Here is a 23,840-nt window from a genome sequence, read left to right as displayed (position 1 = left end):
TTGCCACCGTGTTACCCTTTATGTGATTTTCCTGGTGGAGTCGTCTTCCAACTCCATGAGGAGTTTTTCTCCGCTGAGGAAAACGTCTCCGCTCTTGGTTTTGACATGATTTGGTCATTTCGACAATCGACACGTCGGGGCTTTTTATCTACTCCGGCAGCAGCTTGGATCAACCTGGCTTGAATAAGCGGCTCTGGAAATCAGCTGAGCCTCGATAGTGGAACGAGTTGCGGCTAAGATTAAAGTGGACGCTTATTCAAGCCACGCTTAACGGCTTATTTTAGCCAGCTTCATGGAATATCCTTCTGAATCTGTGTCTGAGCTCTGAACGGTGTTTTTATATTTTTACTCTGAAGGAAGAGTCACGATCGCGCCGTTAGAGGTTCACTGTTTGAGCTCTCATCCTGCCTTAATCACCTTCATCACCTTCATCACTTTACACAGATATATATATATAAAACCAGTTTTATATAAAGTTAATAAGTTCACATATTGAAATATAAATATTCAGTTTTATATAACGTTATATAGAGGTATATATATATATATATATATATATATAAAGTTCATGAACAAACAGTTTACGATCATATATGAGCCAAACCATGAAGGATAATCATTTTTTAGAAGATAGGAGTCTGTTTTATTGATTTAACCATGTTGTTTTCAGTGTGTTGAATTATTATAATAATCTAAGGTGTTTATAATCCAACAGCTGATCTGAGGCCTGTGATTTGCTCCATGTTGTCTTATTTTGATGAATTCAGACTGTGTCTGCTGACGCCAGTGTCAGGAGGTTTATTTTTTATTGTTTTTTTTAAAAATGTGAAGCTGTGATTTTAAATCTGTGAACCCCGCCACAACACTGTCTGTATCTCTTTATTTCAAAGATGATTTTTCTGTTTTGCTTAAAAACAGGTTGCTTTTACATTTTGTGGTTCTGATTTTCAAAATAAAATGTGTACTCTCCTCACTAAAGTTTGAATGAAGACTGCTTTTTCTTTTTAAAACCTACGTCATTGTAACGCTGTGCGAGCATTTAGGCACACCTGCCCAACTGCTCGTTAACACAAATTTCTAATCAGTCAATCACATGGCAGCATGTAGACATGGTGAAGAGGATCTGCTGCAGGTCAAAGCGAGCATCAGTGATTTAAGGGACTTTGAACGTGGCATGGTTGTTGGTCTGAGTATTTCAGAAACTGCTGATCTACTGGGATTTTAACCCACAACCATCTCTAGGGTTTACAGAGAATGGTCCCAAAAAGAGAAAATATCCAGTGAGCAGCAGTTCTGTGGGACAAAATGCCTTGTTGATGCCAGAGGTCAGAGGAGAATGGACAGACTGGTTGGAGCTGATAGAAAGGCAACAGTAACTCAAATAACCACTGGTTACAACCGAGGTCTGCAGAAGAGCATCTCTGAACACACAACACGTCCAACCTTGAGGCAGATGGGCTACAGCAGCAGAAGACCACACCGGGTGACCCTCCTGTCAGCTAAGAACAGGAAACTGAGGCTACAATTCACACAGCAACACCAAAACTGGACAATAGAAGATTGGAGAAACGTTGCCTGGTCTGATGAGTCTGGATTTCTGCTCCACATTCAGATGGTAGGGTCAGAATTTGGCCTCAACAACATGAAAGCATGGATCCATCCTGCCTTGTATCAACGGTTCAGGCTGCTGCTGCTGGTGTAATGGTGTGGGGGAGATTTTCTTGGCTCACTTTGGGCCCCTTAGTACCAACTGAGCATGGTTTAAAGTCCACAGCCTACCTGAGTATTGTTGCTGACCATGTCCATCCCTTTATGAGCACAGTGTACCCATCTCCTGATGGCTACTTCCAGCAGGATAACGCTCCATGTCATAAAGCTGGAATCATCTCAGACTGCTTTCTTCAACATGACAATGAGTTCCCTGTACTCAAATGTCCTCCACAGTCCCCAGATCTCAATCCAATAGAGCACCTTTGGGATGTGGTGGAACGGGAGATTCTCATCATGGATGTTCAGCCGACAAATCTGCAGCAACTGTGTGATGCTGTCATGTCAATATGGACCAAACTCTGAGGAAGGTTTCCAGGACCTTGTTGAATCTATGCCACCAAGGATTAAGACGGGTCTGAAGAAAAAAGAGGGTCCAACCTGGGACTAGCAAGGTGTGTAGAGTTCATTATAAAACTGAGAGGTGGAGTCTTAGCGCCCTCTAGTGACCACCCACAGCTACTACAACACACAGGAACGATAGTATCAATTATAAAGTATTATTATTTTTAAGACGTTGTTATGATAGTGTTGTCTTTTTGAGCAAATCAGCATCTATTTAACAGATAAAGGTGTGTGTGTGTGTGTGTGTGTGTCTAAGTGTGTGTGTGTGTGTGTTTAGATAAGAGCAGGTGTGTGTTTCCCTCTTTGTCTCCATGTTTCTGTGAATTTCTGCTCAGGGAGGGGTTCAAAGCTCTCGTCTGATTGGCTCATACTTTTGTGTGTGTCTGTGATGGAGGAGAAGGAGGAGGAGGAGGGGGTGAGGCTGCCCCCCCCCCCCCCCCCCCCCCCACACACACACACACACACTCTCTCTCTCTCTCCTTCTCTTCCTCTCCCTCTCTCGTCCCAGGTCATGTGACGCAGTAATTCCCTGGGATTTGACTTCCAGGCATGCTCCGTGCGCTCTCCCATCCTCTCTCAGAGTCGACGGGTGTGTGTGTGTGTGTGTGTGTTTGATCGTCCCGCATCCAGCCTCTGGCTCACTCGCTCTCCCGCTTCTCTTCCTCTGGATCTATTGTTAGCTGACTGACACACACACTCACACACACACACACACACACATATGCAGAAGACTACAGGCGGCAGCAAGGACAGGGCAGTGATGGTAAGTGACATGCTGAGTAAGTGTGTGTGTGTGTGTGTGTGTTTGTGTGTGTGTGTAGCTGTAAAACTGGTCTGATTGATCATTCCCATTGATAACTGTACAGTGTGTTCCTAAACAGTGTGTGTGAGTGAGCGTGTGTGTGTGTGTGTACGGCCCATTCACATCCTGTCTCTGCTGATCGTCTGAATGATTCATTGATTACAGTCTGATTGAGTGTGTGTGTGAGTGTGTGTGTGTGTTTTACTTTGACTCAAATGCTGTCATGTTTCTCTCTGTTTATCACACTCCCAGCAGACAGGTGTATGTGCGTGTGTGTGTGTGTTTGTTGATGTGTGTGTGTGTCACAGCAGCAGCAACAGCAGCAGCAGCCACGTCCTCCTAGTGTCACCATGGTAACAGTGCTGCTGTAACCCTGACTGATGTTCAGGCTGTTTCCTCCTCTTGAACCTCACAGACGAGAGCTGAGCAGGGCTTTTATTTTGGTGACAAACTGATGAGTGTGACAGGAAGTGCTGAGTGGCAGAGGATAGATGAGAAGTAAACATATAAACAATGACACATCCTCACCGTTACCATCATCATTGGCAGCTTCAGTAGAGGTCTGAGAGATCACACACGCTCCTGTGCAGCTCTGAGCTCTGAGCCAATCAGGACCTCCCATGGAGAGGAAACAGGAAATGAAACATGATTAATTATTGGTTATTGATTGTCTCAGTTGTTCAAGGGTTAATGTTAGATCCTGACCTGAGGAGCTGTTTCAGTCTGTTGATTAGAAACTCTCATAAGACAGCAGACTGATGATTAACTCACGTTATGACCACAAGTGCGATGAAACGTGGTCTCTGTGACATCACCCATCTGTTCCTCATTCAGAGTTTGAAGCCATACAGTAACAGGGACTAGATTAGCGTGGAGCCACTTTGTTGGTCTGTTTAAGTTAAAATGAGATAAAGCGGCAGGTTTTTAGCCTCCATGCTAACAGCTACAGGGTGCCCACCTGTCAGTCAGGTGTTAGTATAAGAATAATAACTTCATAAAAAGCTGGTTATAACAGCTTCTGCCCTGTTCAGTGTTCTGATGGAGAAATGATCTGTTCAGACTGGACTCATGCTTTGATGTTTGTAAACATGTTGAGTTCTGCTGTAAAGATCTTCTTTCTGGAGCACAGATGGCCTAGTGGTCTAGGGTGGGCCCCTTAAAGTTCGCCCTCAAGTGGGTGGCCCGGGTTTTAATCCAGCCTGTGGTATTAAAAAAACAAAAAAAACAACAACAACAACAACAAAAACAAACAAACAAGATCAGATCTTTTAATGGGAGTATATGGTTTCTCCTGTTTCTGCAGACAGCCCCTAGTGGACACTCTAGAGACTGCAGTTTGTAGCGCTTCAGCATCAGCTTCATATTTTAAGAGCCCTAACCACCCATTGTCCTGGAGCCGCTGGTGGTTTGTAAAGAGCTGGAGGCCTCATGAATTGAAGACGTTTGAAAAGTTGAAGATTAAAAAAAAATTAATAGTACATTGAAAAAAAATCAAAGACATAGAAAAATGGAAGATGTTTAAAAGTTAGAGATATTGAAAAGAGTTGCAGTTGAGGACGCTGATAAGTTAAAGATGTTGAAAAAGTTGAAGTTCAAAAAGTTAAAGACATTTAAAAAGTAGAAGATGTTGAACAATCAAAGTTGCTGAAGAGTCGAAGATGCTGAAAAAGTTGAAGACGTGGAAATGTGGGAATTGTTGAAGATGTAGAAACAGTTGAAGACATTAAAAGGTTAAATATGTTGAAAATGTTAAAGTTGCTAAAAAACTTGAAGATGCTGAAAAAAGTTGAAGATGTGTGAAATGTTGGCGATGTAGAAAAAGATGAAGATAAAGATTATAAATAGGTTGAAGATGTTAAAGAAGTTGAGAATGTTTAAAAAGTTAAAGACATGTGAAAAGTTGAAGACGTAGAAACAGTTGAAAAGATTTAAAAAGTTGAGGATAATTAAAAAGTCAAAGTTGTTGAAAAAAGTTGAAGACGTAGACATTTTTGAAGTTGTTTGAAATGTTGAACAGGTAGAAACAGTTGAAGACGTTAAAAAGGTTGAAGATAATTAAAAGTTGAGAATGTTTAAAAAGTTGAAGACGTGAAATATTGAAGACGTAGAAACAGTTGAAAAAATTTGAAAAGTTGAGGATAATCAAAAAGTCAATGTTGTTGAAAAAAGTTGAAGACGTAGAAATTGTTGAAAGTGTTTGAAATGTTGAAACAGTTGAAGAGGTTGAAAAGGTTGAAGATGATTAAAAGTTGAGAATGTTTGAAAAGTTGAAGATTTGTGAAATGTTGAAGGGCTTAGAATGTTGAAGACGTAGAAACAGCTGAAGATGTTTAAAAAGTTGAAGATGTTTAAAAAGTTGAAGTTGCTGAAAAAGTTGAAGACGTGGAAACAGTTGAAGATGTTAAAGAATTTGGGAATGTTTAAAAAGTTGAAGACGTGTGAAATGTTGAAGACTTAGGAACAGCTGAAGAGGTTTAAAAAAAATGAAGATAAGCAAAAGTTGTTGAAAGAAGTTGAAGACATTGAAATAGGTGAAGTTGTTTGAAATGTTAGAGACATAGAAACAGTTCAATACGTCAAAAGGTTGAAGATGTTTAAAAGTTGAAGATGTTAAAAAGTTGAGGATGTTTGAAAAGTCGTGGATCTTTAAAAAGTTGAGAAGATAATTAAAATTTTCGAAGTTGCTGAAAAAATTCAAAGACATTGAAAAGTTGAAGGTGTCTTTAAATTGAAGATACTGAAGAAGTTATGGATTTTCGAAAGTTGAGAATGTTTAAATAGTTGATGTTCAAAAAGTGGAAGATGTTTAAAAAGTTGAAGATGTTGAAAACGTCAAAGTTGATGAAAAAATTTGAAGATGCTGAAAAAAGTTGAAGACGTGTGAAATGTTGAAGACGTAGAAACAGTTTGAGACATTTAAAAAGTTGAAGATAAGTAAAAGCTGTTGAAAAAAAATTGAAGACATGGAAAAAGTTGAAGTCGTTTGAAATGTTTAAACAGTTCAATACGTTGAAAAGGTTGAAGATGTTTAAAAAGTTGAGAATGTTTAAATTGTTGAAGATGTAGAAACAGGATCTTGATCTTTAAGTTTTTATAATCACAGTCAGATAAGCGTTATGGGTTCCTCTGTGTGTTCAGCAATGTTCAGTCTGTGTGCAGCTGTGGAGCTCTTTGAAGATTTTTTTAGACCCATCTGTTGCCACAGAGTTTACAGCATCTTGGCTAATGCTTTGATAGCTGTTAGCTAACTGTGAGGTAAACAACAGCCCGCGGCCTTTGAAGGGGGCGGGGCTTAGCTCATCAGTCGACTCTATGCAGCGAGATGAAAACAGTCAAAGATGAAACTTTCATCAGGTCGTTTACGACTTCAGATTGAAGCAAGAGTCGGCAGGTTGGGGTTAAGAGTGGAAGCCCCGCCCCTTTAACCCTTTATGGTCTGATCCTGACTAAACAAACAGGAAGTGACATCACTGAGAGAAACATGTTCAGACAACTTAAGTCAGAGTGAGAGGAAGAGATGAAAACAGACATTAAGATGTGTGTGTGTGTGTGTGTGTGTGTGTGTGTGTGCAGGATGCCACATGGCAGCGTTAAACTAATCCCAGCCAATTCCACTCCAATCCTTCTGCAGAGCCGATCGCAGGCAAAGACGGATGAAACAGCTTTGATTCAGCTGCTCCCTGCTATCATCATCACTGAGTGTGTGTGTGTGTGTGTGTGTGTGTGTGTGTGTGTGTGTGTGTGCGATTTCTTTATAAGAATACACACATACACACAAATAGATCATATTAGTGAGACTCTGATGCTCTATCTTGTGTAACTAGTTGCTAAAAACATAAATGCTAAAAATTTTAACTACGTTGTTTACGTACGTTACATTATGAAGCTAAAAGAAGCTAACTGTTTTAGCCAAATTTAAGTCATTTAAAGACAAATTTGAGGTCTGAGTTCCTTGTAACAAGAAAACAAAAATTTGCCAATGGGAAAAGAAAAATCCAGAGTGGCTCATATAAAGACATAAAAAGACATTTTGTACTGAAACAGAGACAAAAACACTTGATACGATGTCTGTTGTTTGCTGTGTGATAATGATGCTAGAGGACGCTAGCGGTCATGCCACATTGTTTACGAATATGATGCTAACAGAAGCTAACAGTGTTAGCTGTTCTTACAGTTGCTGATGTCATGAGTCATAAGTTAAATTCACTGAACTTGTCTCTATGGATCGTCTGACCCGTGATCAGTTTGTCTCTGGTGCTGATCTCGTTAGTGAACGTTAATTACTGTCACTGAGGTCTTTCGACCAATCAGGATCAAGCAGCTGGAATCACCTGCACAGGAGAGAAAAAAAACAACAATAATAAAAACTAAATTTCAGTTCATTTCACACCTGTGCTGTGAGACGAGCTGACCATGAGCTCAAGTTTGTTTACATGTCAGCAGCTTAGTGACATCACTCTGTGTGTGTGTGTGTGTGTGTGTGTGTGTGTGTGTGTGTGTGTGTTCATGTATGTGTGTGTGAAGCGCTCGCTTCAGTTTTTCTCCTGGTCTTAGGCAGATCCTCTTTTTTTACAGTTGGCATGTGATCAGGATTGAAAGGTTAGGAACCACACACACACCATACACACACACTGAGGCACACATACACACACAACCTTTGTTGCCATAGCGACAGCCACAGTAACAGGGCAGCCCCTCTGAGGAGAGGGAGGAAGGAACAAAAGATGGAGTGGAGGAGGGGACATCAGACTGAGAGGGAAGGAGAGGGAGGTTATTAGATGGAGACAGATGTGTGTGTGTGTCTGTGTGTGTGTCTGTGTGTGTGTGTGTGGGGGGCAGTTGGTAGAATTGGCTCCTCTTCCTTCTGAACAGACGGTCCGCAGCTTCTTTTGGACACAGACAGAAAGACGGCAGAGAGAGACAGAGACAGAGAGGGTCCCATGGTGCTGCTTGTTCTCCATCATTAAAACCCGACACCTGATCCTCACCTGATCAGTCAGGATCATGATCAGGATCAGGATCAGGATCCGTTAATCAATCTATCACCAGTCTATCAAAAAACAATGGCGTTACTTTTTTCAGTCATGGATAATCTAAATAATAATTTTTTCAAACTTAATAATCCCGTTACTGTTAGCAACAGTGAAATCTACCTGTGTGCGTCTGTGTAACCTCAGTCAGAGAGGATCTCATGCAGCGTCTTTGGATCAAACCAACTCCTCAGGTTTGAATAAGGCACAAGAAGTGATATCAGAGATGACAGGAGTAGATTAAAAATAAGGAGTTAATCTGGAGAAATTACAGCAGGAGTGGAGCCAGAGACAGGGTTACGAAGCGGGAGAATCCCTCCTAAATCACAAGGTCTCTATCTCTCAGCAGCAGCAGCAGCAGCAGCGATGGCGCTTTAGAGCACTTCATGTTTTTTTAATGAGCTAAACTCGTCAGTCATCAGGAAGCTTTAATTATTTATATCCTCCACCCCCCCCTCTGAGTGAGGTGACAGGAAGTCTGAGGACAGTGTGAGACAATAAGCTACTCCCTGAAGATGGATCTTCTCCAAAAACTTAGGCCTCTGCAGGTGTGTCAGCAGGTAGAGACCCAGGCCTTGTACACATGGAGCTGAGTATTTTCAAAAATGAACATCCCCCCTCATTTTTCTTCTTAAAAAATTAATTTTGTCAACGTTTAATCGAGTATTTCTGCTGATAAGTGCAGTTGGAACCAAAAAATCTGTTTCCTGGTGTTGATGTGAAACCATGAATCCGGATCTTTGGTGTGGAAAACATTGAGCGTCTCACCTGAGAGTCTCAGGGTGGTTCAGATAAAACCTCTAAAAACAAAACATTGACTAAGATACATCTGTGTGTGTGTGTGTGTGTGTGTGTGTGTGTGTGTGTGTGTGTGTGTGTGTGTGTGTGTGTGTGTGTGTGTGTGTGTGTGTGTGTGTGTGTGTGCGTTGATTATCTGTCAGCAGCTGCTCATAAATCTGCTGAGTCATTTTTTATAAGCCCCCCCTCCCTCCCCTTTCCTCAGCCACCCTCACTCTGTTATATAACCCTGAACCCCAGGATGCTAATATGTGTGTGTGTGTGTGTGTGTGTGTGTGTGTGTGTGTGTGTGTGTGTGTGTGTGTGTGTGTGTGTGTGTGTGTGAGAGAGATCAGATACCAGAGATTAATCCTCTGCCTCTGCAGCAGCAGCAGCTTTCAGTCTGACTCTGCAGCTCATCAGACAGACACAGATAAAACACACACTGCGTTACTCTGACTGACCACTAGGAGCAAATTGAAAAAGTCATCTCGCAGCACGGTACGACTTTTGTTCATGGTTTCACAGAAACTAGTGACATCAAAAGGAGCAACATTTTTTCTTGGTGGTTGTCTTTTCATTAGTCATTAAACGTGTCAGAGAGTCGTCTTTAAGTGAATCAGAGAGTCGTCTTTAAGTGAATCAGAGAGTCGTTTGAAATTATGTCAGAGAGTTGCTGTCAAACATGTCAGAGTCATCCAGGTTGGAGCGTTTTTTTTTCTAATGGTCAGAGAGTTGTCAGAGAGAAGTTTCTTAACTTCAGAGAGTTTTCTGTGAACATATCTGGGTTGTATTTAAGAGCAAGAGAGTCATCTCTAAACTGTCAGAGAGTTATTTTAAACGTTGGGGAGTTGTCTCATAACATGTCAGAGTTGTTTTGTGTGTTGGAGAGTTGTCTCTTAATGTGTCAGTTGTTTTTTAGCGTCAGAGAGTTGTGTCTCTAAAGATATCAGAGTTGTCTTTTAACATAAAAGTCGTCTCTCAACATGTCAGAGAGTTGTTTTTAAACGTCAGAGAGTCATTTCTAAATCCACCACATAGTCATTTTTTAATGTCAGGGAGTCTTTTCCAAAGGTATCAGAGACTTGTTTTTTTAACATCAGAGAGTTGTCTCTAAACATGTCTGAGAGTTGTTATTTACCGTTTGAGGGTTGTCTCTAAGTGCGTTAGAGAGTTGTTTTTTTTTCAACGTCTGAGAGTTGTCTCTAAATGTGTCAGAGAGTAGTCTCTAATGTAAAAGAGAGTTGATTTTTTACATCAGTGTCGTCTCTGAATGTATTTGAGAGCTGTCTCAGAATGCCAGAGAGTCATCTCTAAATGTGTCAGAGAGTTGTCTTAAATAAGTCAGAGAGTTGTCTCTAAATGTGTAAGAGAGTTGTCTCTAAATGTGTCAGAGAGTTGTCTCTAAAAGTGTCAGAGGCGTCTCTAAATGTGTCAGAGAGTCGTCTCTAAATGTGTAAGAGAGTTGTCTCTAAATGTGTCAGAGAGTCGTCTTAAATGTGTCAGAGAGTCGTCTATAAATGTCTCTGAGAGTCATCTCTAAATGTGTCAGAGAGTCGTCTCTAAATGTGTCAGAGAGTTGTCTCTAAATGTGTCAGAGAGTTGTCTTAAATATGTCAGAGAGTTGTCTCTAAATGTGTCAGAGAGTTGTCTTAAATATGTCAGAGAGTTGTCTCTAAATGTGTCAGAGAGTCGTCTTAAATGTGTCAGAGAGTTGTCTCTGAATGTGTAAGAGAGTTGTCTCTAAATGTGTCAGAGAGCCGTCTTAAATGTGTCAGAGAGTTGTCTCTAAATGAGTAAGAGAGTCGTCTCTTAATGTGTAAGAGTCGTCCCTAAACGTGTCAGAGAGTTGTCTCTAAACGTGTCAGAGAGTCGTTTCTAAACATGTCAGAGAGTTGTCTCTAAACGTGTCAGAGAGTCGTCTCTAAACGTGTCAAAGAGTCGTTTCTAAATGTGTCAGAGAGTCGTCTCTAAACGTGTCAGAGAGTCATCTCTAAATGTGTCAGAGAGTCGTCTCTAAACGTGTCAGAGAGTCGTCTCTAAATGTGTCAGAGTCGTCTCTAAATGTGTCAGAGAGTCGTCTCTAAACGTGTCAGAGTCGTCTCTAAATGTGTCAGAGAGTCGTCTCTAAACGTGTCAGAGTCGTCTCTAAATGTGTCAGAGAGTCGTCTCTAAACGTGTCAGAGAGTGGTCTCTAAATGTGTCAGAGTCATCTCTAAATGTGTCAGAGAGTCGTCTCTAAACGTGTCAGAGTCGTCTCTAAATGTGTCAGAGAGTCGTCTCTAAACGTGTCAGAGTCGTCTCCAAATGTGTCAGAGAGTCGTCTCTAAACGTGTCAGAGTCGTCTCTAAATGTGTCAGAGTCGTCTCTAAATGTGTCAGAGAGTCGTCTCTAAATGTGTCAGAGTCGTCTCTAAATGTGTCAGAGAGTCGTCTCTAAACGTGTCAGAGAGTCGTCTCTAAATGTGTCAGAGAGTTGCTGACAGGTCAAAGAGACGTGGTTCAAATAAATGGATTTACTGTTTGAAGTGAAGACGATCCGGCTCAGACCTGAGGCTACAAATCTGCCCTGAGAGTGTTATTGCTGCCAGGTGGTTAGAGGACACACATACTCACACACACACACACACACACACACATGCTGACACACACACAAAGAGCAGTGCAGGTGAGTCCGTCACTCTCAGCGCTGACTGACTGACTGACTGACTGACTGACTGACTGACTGACTGACTGACTGACTGACTGATGGGGCTCATTAGGACAGCTTCACTGATTCACTGATCTGGATTCAGGCTGGAGTCTGCTGATGAAGTTACACATACAGCTCATCGGCCATCTTTGTTTACAGCTCTCACTGCAGCTGGATGAGTCACTCTGTGTGATGCTGCTCTCTGATACGCACCCCTGCTGCTTCAACTCAATTTACCATCTATTACCTGCAATAACATTCTATAACATGCCAAAACATGCTACAAAAAACTATGAGAAAGCTGTAACAACATGCTATAACATACTTTAAAATGGCTAACACTATAACATGCTACAAGCTGTGATATGCTTTATTATGGTACAACAGGCTATTACAAACTATAACGTACTTTACAACATGCTATTACATGCTTTAACGTCTTAAACATGCTGCAACAAGCTCTCACAGGTTATGTCATGCTATATCATGCTAAACTATGCAATAACATGCTAAACATTCCATATCAAGCTATAATTTGGTACATCGTGATACATCATGCTTTAACCTTCTGTAATACATTATATCATGCTGTAACATGCTGTTAGTGAAGTGAAGCTTGTATTTAAAGTTAATAAAGTTATACGTGAAATATTGTGTCAGCAGATAAAGCAGCTAAGCTAAAAATGTGTTTATATGGGTTTTCACATCAGTCAGCGCTACAAAACAAGGAAACAAGGTGTATGTTCAATGTCTGATTCCTGGATTAATGGAAAATAAAATCAGCAGATTAATCAGTTATCAAAATTACTGTTCGCTGCAGCTCTTGTAAGTTGTAACATGTGTGAGGGGAGTTAGCTATCTGCAGTCTTGTTCTGGGCTATTTAGCTTGTTTCTTCTTAAATGTGTTTTAATTAGTTGTAAAGTGACCTTAAGTGTTAAGTAAGATGCTTTTAAATTACTTGTATTGTTATTATTATTAATATTATTATTATTATTATTGCCAAGTGAAACTCAGTGAGACTCATTCAGTGCATCACTGTGAGCTCTGACTGACGGCGTCTTAAAAACAAACATCAGACTGAACTCTTAATGAGGTCGACATACAAACATCACAAGACTTCCTCTGTCTGCTCTTTCTCTAAAGTCTGGGTTTAGACTGGCCTCAGAGCGGCTTTCTCACTCTCACGTCACCACACACACACACCAAATACACACATACACACACACGCAGACTAACAGAATAAAAACACACATACTCATGCTCTCTCTGAATCACTCCCACGGACTCTCTTATTATGGTTCACCCAACCAGAGGTCAGAGGTCAGAGGTCGACTTAATTTGGACCAGCAGCTCCTTCTCTGCAGGCAAACAGGATTAATACTGACTGACTCTACAACAGACAACAGGAAGAGAAAAGAGCAGTTCCCCCATGAGGAGGTAAAACTTAAACCTTGTTGTTTAGTCCCTGTGTATACCACGACCTGTCAAACACTCTTTATACAATATAAAGTGTCAACAATTCTGTGTACACCAATATACACAAAAATCTTTCAAACACTGTGTGTTCAGCATAAGCTGTCAAACCCTGTGTGTACACCATGATCTGTTAAACACTCTGAAAACACTATGAAGTGTCAACAATACTGTGTACACCACTACCTGTCAAACCTTGTGTGTACACCATGTCCTATCAAACCCTGAGCGTACACCACGGGCTGACAGATCTTGAGTGTACACCACTACCTGTCAAACTCTGTGTGTACACCATGACCTGTTTACCCAGTGTGTACACCATGACCTGTCAGACCCTTAGTGTAGAACATGACCTATCAAACCCTGAGTGTACACCATGACCTGTCAAACCATGTGTGTACACCATGACCTGTCAAACCCTGAGTGTACACCATGTCCTGTCATACCCTGGGTATACCATTTCCTGTCAAACCCTGTGTGTACACCATGACCTCTCAAACCCTGTGTGTACACAATGACCTGTCAAACCATGAGTGTACACCATGACCTGTCAAACCCTGAGTGTACACCATGACCTGTCAAACCCTGAGTGTACCTTGTAACCTTTCGAGCCCTGTGTGTACACCATGACCTGTCAAACCCTGTGTATTACTCCACGGCCTGACAGATCTTGAGTGTACACCATAACCTGTCAAACCTTAAGTGTACACCATGACCAGTCAAACCACGTGTATACATCAGGGTCCTTTAAACACTGAGTGTACACCATGACCTGTCAAACCCTGTGTATTACTCCACGGCCTGACAGATCTTGAGTGTACACCATAACCTGTCAAACCTTAAGTGTACACCATGACCAGTCAAACCACGTGTATACATCAGGGTCCTTTAAACACTGAGTGTACACCTTGACCTGTCAAACCCTGTGTGTACACCATGACCTGTTTGCCCTGTGTGTACACCATGACCTGTCAAACCCTGTGCGTACACCATGACTTGTCAAATTATGTGTGTACACCATGACCTGTCAGACTCAGTGTTTTTGAATTTTATAAAAACATAACAAAAATTCTTCTTTCTTTCTTAGTTTTTGTTTTTGTTCGGCAGATAGTTCAGAAGCTGACAGCTCACCTATCCAATGAGACACCAAACAGGAGCCAAACTGTACCTGAACAGGTGTTTTAGCTCAGATTTCATTAGTCCGACACTGTCTGAGAGTCAGACTTTCAGATGGAGCAGATACAGGGGGCAAAAACGGTGAAATCCTTCACAGTGACCCCTCCCCACCCCTCTCTGAGGGATTAAAGCTGCTCTCTAATGGGATATAAACCAAATGTAATCTGCTGGCCCGGCGGTCACGCACGCTGTCACTCTGATTAGCCCCACAGTCTGCTCGCACTGATCCAGGCTCTGCCAGAGCAGCTCGACCTGATGATGGTTGATCCAGATCCTGCAGGTCTGTGTCAGACTGCTGGACTTTTATATAAATCTACACTTAAATATCAGAATAATTCATGCTGCAACCTCTGAAATTCACGATAATGTTTTGATTGAATTATACTGAGCTGTGAGTTTGTTTGTTTTTTATTGGAGTTGAGGCGACAAAAAATATAAACTTTTTAATAAACATAAAGCTAACTTAGATAACAGTAACACAAAGTAACAGATGACTGAATGTAAAAAAAGAATGATTTAGTCATCAAATAACATTATCATGAACTATTTTATGTTATCAAACTGCACGTTCTTACCTTTTGACGTCACCTTGACATAAACAAATGACACAAACTCACACAACTTTACACGGATCGCTTGAATACTTTAACTTACACAGACAGCTTAAATTTAAACAGTAACAAAAAAACAACAACAAGGTTTAATTTTAGCTGTTTTGCCTTTAACATAAATATACAAAATAAGAAATTGGCAGATCTTATCATTTGGTTATTTTGTTAATCATATCAAACAGAATTATCATTCTTAATTTCTAATCTTACACCAAAAGTTATTTCGTTTACTGAAAATAAATCTGAAAAGGATTTTTATATGATACAGCTGATGGAAAAAACACTTTCATATAATCCATGCACGGCTTAAAAAGTGAATTAATGATCTATTTAGGCTAATGAATTTGTAGAAGTAAACACCTCTTTAGGTTTAACGTTAGTGTTGTTGTGTTGTAGTTAAAATGCTGATTAATTCCAGTAGATGGCAGTAATTTACCAAAACCTGCCACCCACGTTGACAAACAACGTCAGCGCTGTGCATTGTGGGAAATAGTATGCCAGGTTGACTGGTCTGTTGCATACTAAGAAATTCTCCTAGATCAGTAAGAAATCTGTGGATTTCTAGCATACTGTAGATTTTGCATGTTTTTGCATACTGACTACAACCAACATGAATATCAGCCAAAATAGCAGGCACCACTAGTGTAGAAGGCTGTTTGGAAAACAGCCATTGTTGACTCACACACTATTTAATAAGAGATGTAACTCAGTCTTGCCGGTCTTGTCTTCAGGAGGAAATGACATCATGTGGAGCAGGTCATGTGATTTGTAATTAACACACTTCCTAACAGGTAACTTATCTGAAAGCGATTCCTTGGACACAGATACCATCAATATTTTTTGTATAAATTTGATAAATTGGAAAAAAAAAAAAAACTGTCATGATTATCTCGTCTGAACAAATTGACACAATCAAAACCATTTCTGAAAAAAACATTTTATTGTTGTTTAGCTCAGTGGTTTTCAAAGTGGAGGCCACCAGGGGGCACTAGAGGGGGCTTCAAAAAAATTGGGGGGAAAAATAGTATCCAATTATTATTATTGTTATTTTAATTTAGTTTAATTTTATTTTTAGAACATTTGTCCTGAACAAAGAACAGGTAAAGTGCCGTAATCATCAGATTCTCAAGTTTCCTAACCGCACCTCGTGTGTTGCTGCAACTTCGGCATGATGATGTCATGATCTGTGTCGACCTGGTGGTTTGCGCCTGTTATCAAGCTATCTAAAAAACTAAACATGACTTTGTGGCTCTTCCTCTGTCTAACTACTGGCAACATGTAAGAAAGAAGTACCTCACACTGGCTGACAGAGCCCTGAAACACTTTGTCTCTTTTGCTACAACCAATTTGTGTGAGTCTGGCTTTTGTTTGTTAATAATTCCCTTTTCTTAACAAGTGTAATAATAATTAAAAAGTGAATAGAAATACATTCTTACATACTTTCAAACATAATCTTTTGGGTTTCAAAGGGGGTCCCCGACCAGAACCAAATGCTGTTTGGGGCCTTGGCTTGGTCGAGTGTGGGAGCCCCTGGTTGAGTTAATCAGAGGTGGTTGTTGTTACATTCAGATGGATTTTTAGTCAGTATTCTTCTGATTTTTATTCTAGTGATAATAAAAATGTATGCAAGATCTGAATCCCATGGACTTCAGAAGTCCCTGAATTATATGTTGACCCATGTAATCCCAGGACCAGGACCAAGACCAGTGGACCAGGACCAGAAATCCTCTTTTTATGACTCTCCAGGAACAACAGCTCAGCTCAGACTGACGCTCTGCAGAGACCAGCAGCAGCCGCTCGCTCTGCAAATTATGATGGAAACACACTGATTACAGAGTGTGTGCACATGCAGGAGCTATTCTGAGACACACACACACACACACACACACACACATAAAAACACACACACAGAATTACTGTCATCGCTGCAAGGATGTGATGGACTCGAATGTTTCCTGTTTGTCTAAAAGCTGCTGAAGAGAAATGCTACGACAGCACACACACACACACACACACACACACACACACCTTGGAGACAGACTGAGAGAGTGTGAGGACCTGATGCAGGGAGAGTTTCTCAGAGATGGTCGAGGGGGGGCGGAGTTAGTCCTGATCTCTGATAATCAGCTCAGACTGAAGAGGCTTTAAAGCAAACCTTCAAACAACCAGCAGAGACAGATCCCCGCTCCTCATGACTGAGGCTGAGCATCATCAGACACACACTCTGTGTATGTGTGTGTGTGCGTGTGTGTGTGTGTGTGTGTGGGCCTGTTTGAACGTGTGAGGGAGACAAAGCGTGTGTGTTAACAGAGGATGAGTTTCAGCCCTCCGGTCAGGGTTTCTTCAGTCCTCATGCAGACACTCCCTGCACACCTGAGCTGTGACTAACACACTAAAAACACACCCCCACACACACATAGTTGTCTCAGTGAATGTGTGTGTGTGTGTGTTAAAACCCTTACATTTAGACAGTGTGTGTGTTTTTTTCTCTGAGTCTGGACTCGATGGAGGTTTCTGTGGAGAATTTGCTGACGTGTCTATCTATCTATCTATCTATCTATCTATCTATCTATCTATCTATCTATCTATCTATCTATCTATCTATCTATCTATCTATCTATCTATCTATCTATCTATCTATCTATCTATCTATCTATCTATCTATCTATCCTGCAGTAAACACACCTGCTGGATTATTCCCTCCAGGTTCACCCACTCCTCTGTGCTCGACCTCTCCTTATGCAAAACACACGAACACACACTAACACACACACACGAACACACACACACTGGGCCCTCCTCAGCCTCTCTGTCTCTGACCTCAGCCACAAAAACTCCACAAAGTCTCAGAGAGCCAGGAGGAGAAGTTTCCCTCTGCGCTCCACCCAGTCTGCTCCAACCTGAGGGAGAAGGAGAAGGAGCGGGTTAGGGCTGAATGAATGGATCAGAGGAGAGCAGAGAGGGGAAAGGAGGTACAGAGGAGGAGGAGGAGGAGGAGGAGGAGGAGGGCTGATTGTTTCTGGAGCTCTGCAGGTTTCAGATTTCTCTTTCGATTTTCCCTCTCAAACCTCTCCCCCTCCGTCTCCGCAGAGCGAGCCGAGCCCCAGCGCGTCGTAGGCGTCTGCTCCCGACAGGAAGCCTGAGGAGGAGAAACAGACGAAGAAGAGAGGAGACGAAGCGGGAGAAGAGGAGAGAAGGAGAGAGGATGGTGGAGTGAGGTAAGCTCTGCTGCACGCGCTCTTTATTTAAAGTGTGTGAGGAAGAGGAGGAGGAGGAGGAGACCTTCATCCTCGCTCTGCTCCCTTTGTGTGCTCATTGTGTGCTGCTCTGTGTGTGTGATTGTTTTTGGCTCAGTGTGTGTGTGAGGACCAAGCAAAGGCATGTCTGAGGGGTGTGACTGTGTGTGTGTGTGTGTGTGTGTGTGTTGTAAACACAGTTATGCAAAGGGTGAATATGGAGTGTGTGTTTCTTTGTGTGGTGTCCGGAGCTGTCGACTCTCTTAAGATGTGTGTTTGTGTGCGTGTGTGATGTGTTGGTTAGGACACCTGAGCCTGACCTTTGACCTCCTGATCCCTTGTCCCTCAGTCCGTGGAGAGTCTGATTGTAAACAGGAAGTCCCAAGAGGCTTGTCTCTGTCCTCCTCCAGCGATGTGAAGCTGAAACATGTAGCTTTGGTTTGTCGATGAAAAAACACCGTGATGCAGATCAGGGTCCGAAAGGTTCAGATATCTGACAGGAAAAAGAAATCTGATTACCAATCAATCATCCAAATAATTAAAAATGATAAAGAGAATAAAGGAACTCACTTTTTTTGTCCCTCAATGCCAACAACAACAAAGATATGTATTACAGACAGAACATTAGACTGTTTTACAAAACCTTGTCCTTTAGTAGTTTTTCAACAAATCATGCAACAATTAATAAAATATATAGATGAATAAAAACAAACAAAAATAAATAAATGAATAATATATACAAATCAAAAATAACTAACTAGATAAATAATGAATAAATAAATAAAAATAAAAAAATACAAAATGAATGAATAAAAATAAACATAAAAATAACTAAATAAAAAAATAAAATTAATAAAATTTACAAAAATAAAAAATAGATGAAATATACAAAATTAAACAAAAAAATAACTAACTTAATAAATAAAATAAATTACAATAAACAAATTAAAAATAAACAAAAAAAGATAAAATAAACAAATAAAAATAACTAACTAAATAAAATAAATTGAAAATGAACAAATTAGAAATAAATAAAAAATTGATAAAAATAACCAAAAATAACCAAAAAACTAACTAAATAAATACAATGAATAAAAATAAACAAATCAAAAATAAACAAAAAATAGAAATAAAACAAATTAAAATAGCCAACTAAATAATAAAATAAATAAAAATTAACAAATTAGAAATAAATAAACAAATAGATAAAAATAAACAAATACAATCATTTAATAAATGACTAACTTAATAAATAAATAAAATAAACAAATAAATGAAAAAAATAAAAATAAAAATGCATTTGTTTAATTAAACCTCTGGGAAATTATACGACCATAAAAAGAGTCTCTCTATAAATAGCTATGAAATACATTATGTCTCGTTTTTCTTGTTGCTGCAAATTAAAGGGGGTTATAGTAGGCTACAGGGAGAGTAACTGTTAGAGTAAACAGGCAATTGTTCTAACATTTACATTTTATTGAGTTTATAAGTTAATGAATATAAAATTAATCATTGGATTTGGATATCTTTAGAAGTAAATAAAAATAAGTAAAAATGGTACATTGCCTGACGTCAATGTACTGTTTCATTATATGCCATATCGACTGAAGTAGGCTATCTCTTACTGGCCTGATTTAACATTGCTTAGAGTGGAGTGCAGCCTTTTGCCTACAGTAACTTGTTTTTCATCTTCCTGTTTGATTACCTTAATTACCTGTTAGTATTTTTGTGTTGTTTGCAGAGAGTAACCGTGACATGTTTCTGTCGATGTATGCTAACCGCTAGCATATCAATGCAATTTCCACTTCACATTGGGATCAAGCCAGCGCAAAGTTTTCACTCACATATTTGGTACGAGATGTGTAACATGTTGAATGTATAAATTACAAAACATTTAAGAAAAAAAATTCAAATCATGTCGTGACTGAGTACATTGATAAAATCTAGTAGCAGTATGTCAGTAGCCAGCTATATGTAGCGCTTCCAGGAGCCTGGGTGCTACAACGTATCTGTAGGCTAACATGACAACAAGCTAACTGTCAGTTCGTACTGTAGTTTAGTAGCCGTCCATACCTAGCGCTACATTTAGATCCTGATTGTTGGCTCCTCTTCATCCTGTTCATAGAGAGAGGTCCTCCTCGCATTGACAACCAGAGGAGCAGTGTGTGTGTTCCTCCTGCTGCTGCTCTCCATACACACTGCTCCTCCTGCTCACACCTGATTGGTCAATACTCAGGCTACAAATAGGAACCAGAACACCTCTCAGACATTAATGAGACACACCTCTGAACATACACCTGATACACACCTCTGAACACACACCTCTGAACACACACTTTTGAACACACACACCTCTGAACACACACACCTCTGAGAGCTTTCAGTCTGGCTATAACAGTTTTCACAACTCAGCAGCAAAAAAAGCTGCAAAACTTTGGATTGTTTCTAACTTTCTCCTCCTCCTCTCCCTCTGAATTCTTCTGATGTAGAAATACACACACACACACACACACACACACAAACACACACACACACACACACACACACACACACACACACACACACACACACACACACACACACACACACACACACACACACACACAGAGCAGAGGGAGGGGAGGGAGTGTCAGGTTCAGAGGAAATTTGGAGGGAAAATGTGCTGAAGGTGAAGAAGAATGAAACGTGTGTGTGTGTGTGTGTGTGTGTGTGTGTGTGTGTGTGTGTGTGTGTGTGTGTGTGTGTGTGTGTGTGTGTGTGTGTGTGTGTGAGAGCACAAGAACATGTTTTAGACAGGGACACCTTTACTTGCTGTCTGTGTGAGGATGAACTGAGCTGTCTCTGGTCTGGGAGCAGAGCGCCCCCTGTCTGCAGGAGTGAGCGTTTCTCTGTGTGGCTGAGGTTAAATGAGGAGAGATGTAGAAAGAAGGAGCAGTCTTGGAGATCCTCCAGAAAAAAGAGCTGATGTAGTGTTTTCAGTGTTTATAGATGAGCTCTGTGTTTCCTGCTCCGTCACCAGGGGGCGTCGTGGCTCCAGCTCTGGGAGAAACTGAAAATGGTTTCCTGCCAGCTGGGCCAGACGTCTGTGCTCACTTTAGTCCTGCTGAGAGGTTTTTAAAGGGGGACAGCGGGTGAGATATGAGAGCAGCAGGTGAGCAGAGGCCTCAGGTGATACCTGATCAACAACCTGAACAACATCCTGAGTCCTCAGAGAGTCCATCTCTGCTAGCTGTGCGGCTAACTGAAGCTGCTCTCTGAGGGATTCACCCTGAGCTGCTCTCACTCCTTGCTCCCTGCTCAGGAGTGATGAAGAGATTAGTGTCCTTATCATCCCTCCTCTTCCTTCTCCGTCCTCTCTGAGCGCTCTTCATCTCTCTATCAGAGTCAGACTCCCCGTAAGGACCTGGCTGCTGGAGCTAACATCCCTTCCTGATTTGAAACTGACACCTCCTCTCCAAAGACCAGAGACCAGAGAGAGCCCAACCCAACACACCTGGACTCAGAGCCAGATACCCGGTGGAAAGACCATGACCTGGATGAAAAACTGTTACCTGTATGAGAAACCATTACCCAGATGAGTAACTGTTGCCTAGATAAAGACAAAAAAACAAACAAAAAATACTGTTACCGGAATGATAGAACATTACCTGGATGACAAAATGTTACCTTGATGAGAAACCATTACTTAGATGAGAAAACATTACCTGGACGAAATACCATTACCAGGATGTGAAAAAACTACCTGGATGAGGAAGCCTTTTCTGAATGAGAAACCATTACGGAGATGATAAAACATTACCTGGATGACAAAGCAATAATTGAATGAGAAACCATTACCTGGATGAGTAAAAAGTTACCTGGATGAGAAACCATCACCTGGATGAGAAACCAATACCAAGATGAGAAACTATCACCTGGATGAGTAAAAAGTTACCTGGATGAGAAACCATTACCTGAATAAGAAACCAATACCAAAATGAGAAACCATTACCTGGATGATAAACCCATAAGGGTTGAGGAACCCTAACCTGAAATAAAAACCCTAACCCAGATCAGAATCCCAACCCTGGATGAGAAACCATTTCTAAGATGAGAAAACATTACCTGGATGAGAAAAAGTTACCTGGAAGAGAAAAAGTTACCTGGATGAGAAAAAGTTACCTGGATGAGAAAAAGTTACCTGGGTGAGAAAAAGTTACCTGGATGAGAAAGCCGTCTTCCAAAATAGAAACCATTACCTGAATGAGAAACTCATACCAAGATGAGAAACCATTACCTGGATGAGTAACTATTACTTTGCTGAGAAACCATTACTTAGATGAGAAAACATTACCTGAATGAGAAACTGATACCTGGATGAGAAACTATTGCCAGGATGTGAAAATATATCTTGGATGAGGAAGTGTTTTTTGAATGAGAATCCATTAAGGGGATGATATACCATTACCTGGATGATTAACCAATACCAAGATAAGAAACCATTACCTGGATGAGAAACCATTACCTGGATGAGAAACCATTACCTGGATGAGAAACCATTACCTGGATGAGAAACCGTTACCTTGATGAGAAACTGTTACCTTGATGAGAAGCCGTTACCTGGATGAGAAACTGTTATCTGGATGAGAAACTATTACCTGGATGAGAAACTGTTACCTTGATGAGAAACTGTTACCTTGATGAGAAACTGTTACCTGGATGAGGAACTGTTACCTTGATGAGAAACCATTACCTGGATGAGAAACTGTTATCTGGATGAGAAACTATTACCTTGATGAGAAACTGTTACCCGGATAAGAAACCTATAAGGAATAAGGAACCCTACCTGAGTGACAAACCATTACCTAAATGAGAACCCCTTCCCTGGATGAGAAAATTTTTTTCGAGCAGCAGCTGATGGACTCACCATGACCTGTTGGTGTGAAGACGTTCTGAGAGCAGCTTCCTGTTTTTTTCTTCTCATATATACATCGATGGTGAGATCTGCCATCTCCTGTGACACTGAGGGACTCTGACCTCCTGTCCTGACCTCTGTTACCTGGATTCAGCTCACCTGGCTGAGGAAGACTGAGGCCTCCGCACACAGGAAGCTCCTCTCGTCCAATCAGACGGCTCGCTCTGACCTGTTGAGAAACAGATGGTCGAGTCAATAACAGAGTCCGGGAACACGATGATCGCTCTCAGAGAGAAGAACTGAACATGAACTGAACATGAACTGTTTACAGACGGGGTTTAAGTTCAGAGTCCGATCACAGCCCACAGGATCATCACTCCTCCTCCTCATCGTTTTCATCATCATTAGTTTATTTTATTTACACTTTAATGATCTGTATCCATCATTAGTTTATCTTATTTACAGTGTAAGGATCATTTTTCTTCATTAGTGTCTGTCATGTTTACAGTTTGTTTGATTCTGTCGTGTTATCAGAGCAAACAGGATCAGCTGACGCAGCAGGATCATGAAGTTTGGCTCAGAGCTTCATCAGAGAGCAGAAATATGTTCTCCTGACTGAACTCGTCTGCTGTGTGGGATTATCAGAGTAAACAGAGGAAGACGAGGAGGAGGAGGAGGAAGGTTCAGAGCAGCAGGGAAACAGGAGAAACAACGAGCGTGTGAAGTAAACAGAAAAGAGCGAAGAGCTCAGACTGCAGGTCTAACAGAGTCCACTGAGTGTTTGTCGTGTGCTGAGCAGGTGGTTCAGAGGATCGGAGTCCAGTTCAGACCTGATCCTGTGTATCTGTTCTGATCCACATTAGAGTGGACTTTCCTCTGAAGGAAGGATCTGGTCTCTGTTCTACCCTCCTCTGATGGTTTCAGGGATGGTTTAACGACAGCGGCTAAGACAGTCTCTCTCCGGCTCTACTGTATAGATTCAGTGATCTGGATGTTTCTCCACTAGCTAACGGCTAACCACTAACTGCTAACAGTGG

General features: G+C 41.0%; 1 protein-coding gene across 1 annotated transcript in view; it reads left to right on the top strand.

Annotated features, from left to right (window-relative positions):
* Window positions 1–2,653: 2,653 nt before the first annotated feature.
* Window positions 2,654–23,840, top strand: part of plekha6 (pleckstrin homology domain containing, family A member 6) — a 67,796-nt gene continuing 46,609 nt past the window's right edge. The window contains exons 1-2 of the mRNA XM_074670807.1: window positions 2,654–2,875; window positions 17,764–17,891. The gene's annotated coding sequence lies outside the window, so the exon portion shown is untranslated. The remainder of the gene's footprint in view (window positions 2,876–17,763; window positions 17,892–23,840) is intronic.

This window comes from Halichoeres trimaculatus, unplaced genomic scaffold (genome assembly GCF_033239565.1).
Source record: "Halichoeres trimaculatus isolate MK-OKI-2021-1 unplaced genomic scaffold, fHalTri1.1 fHalTri1_scaffold_1, whole genome shotgun sequence".
In the NCBI taxonomy this organism is placed as follows: domain Eukaryota; kingdom Metazoa; phylum Chordata; class Actinopteri; order Labriformes; family Labridae; genus Halichoeres; species Halichoeres trimaculatus.
This window is presented reverse-complemented; position numbering and strand designations above follow the sequence as displayed.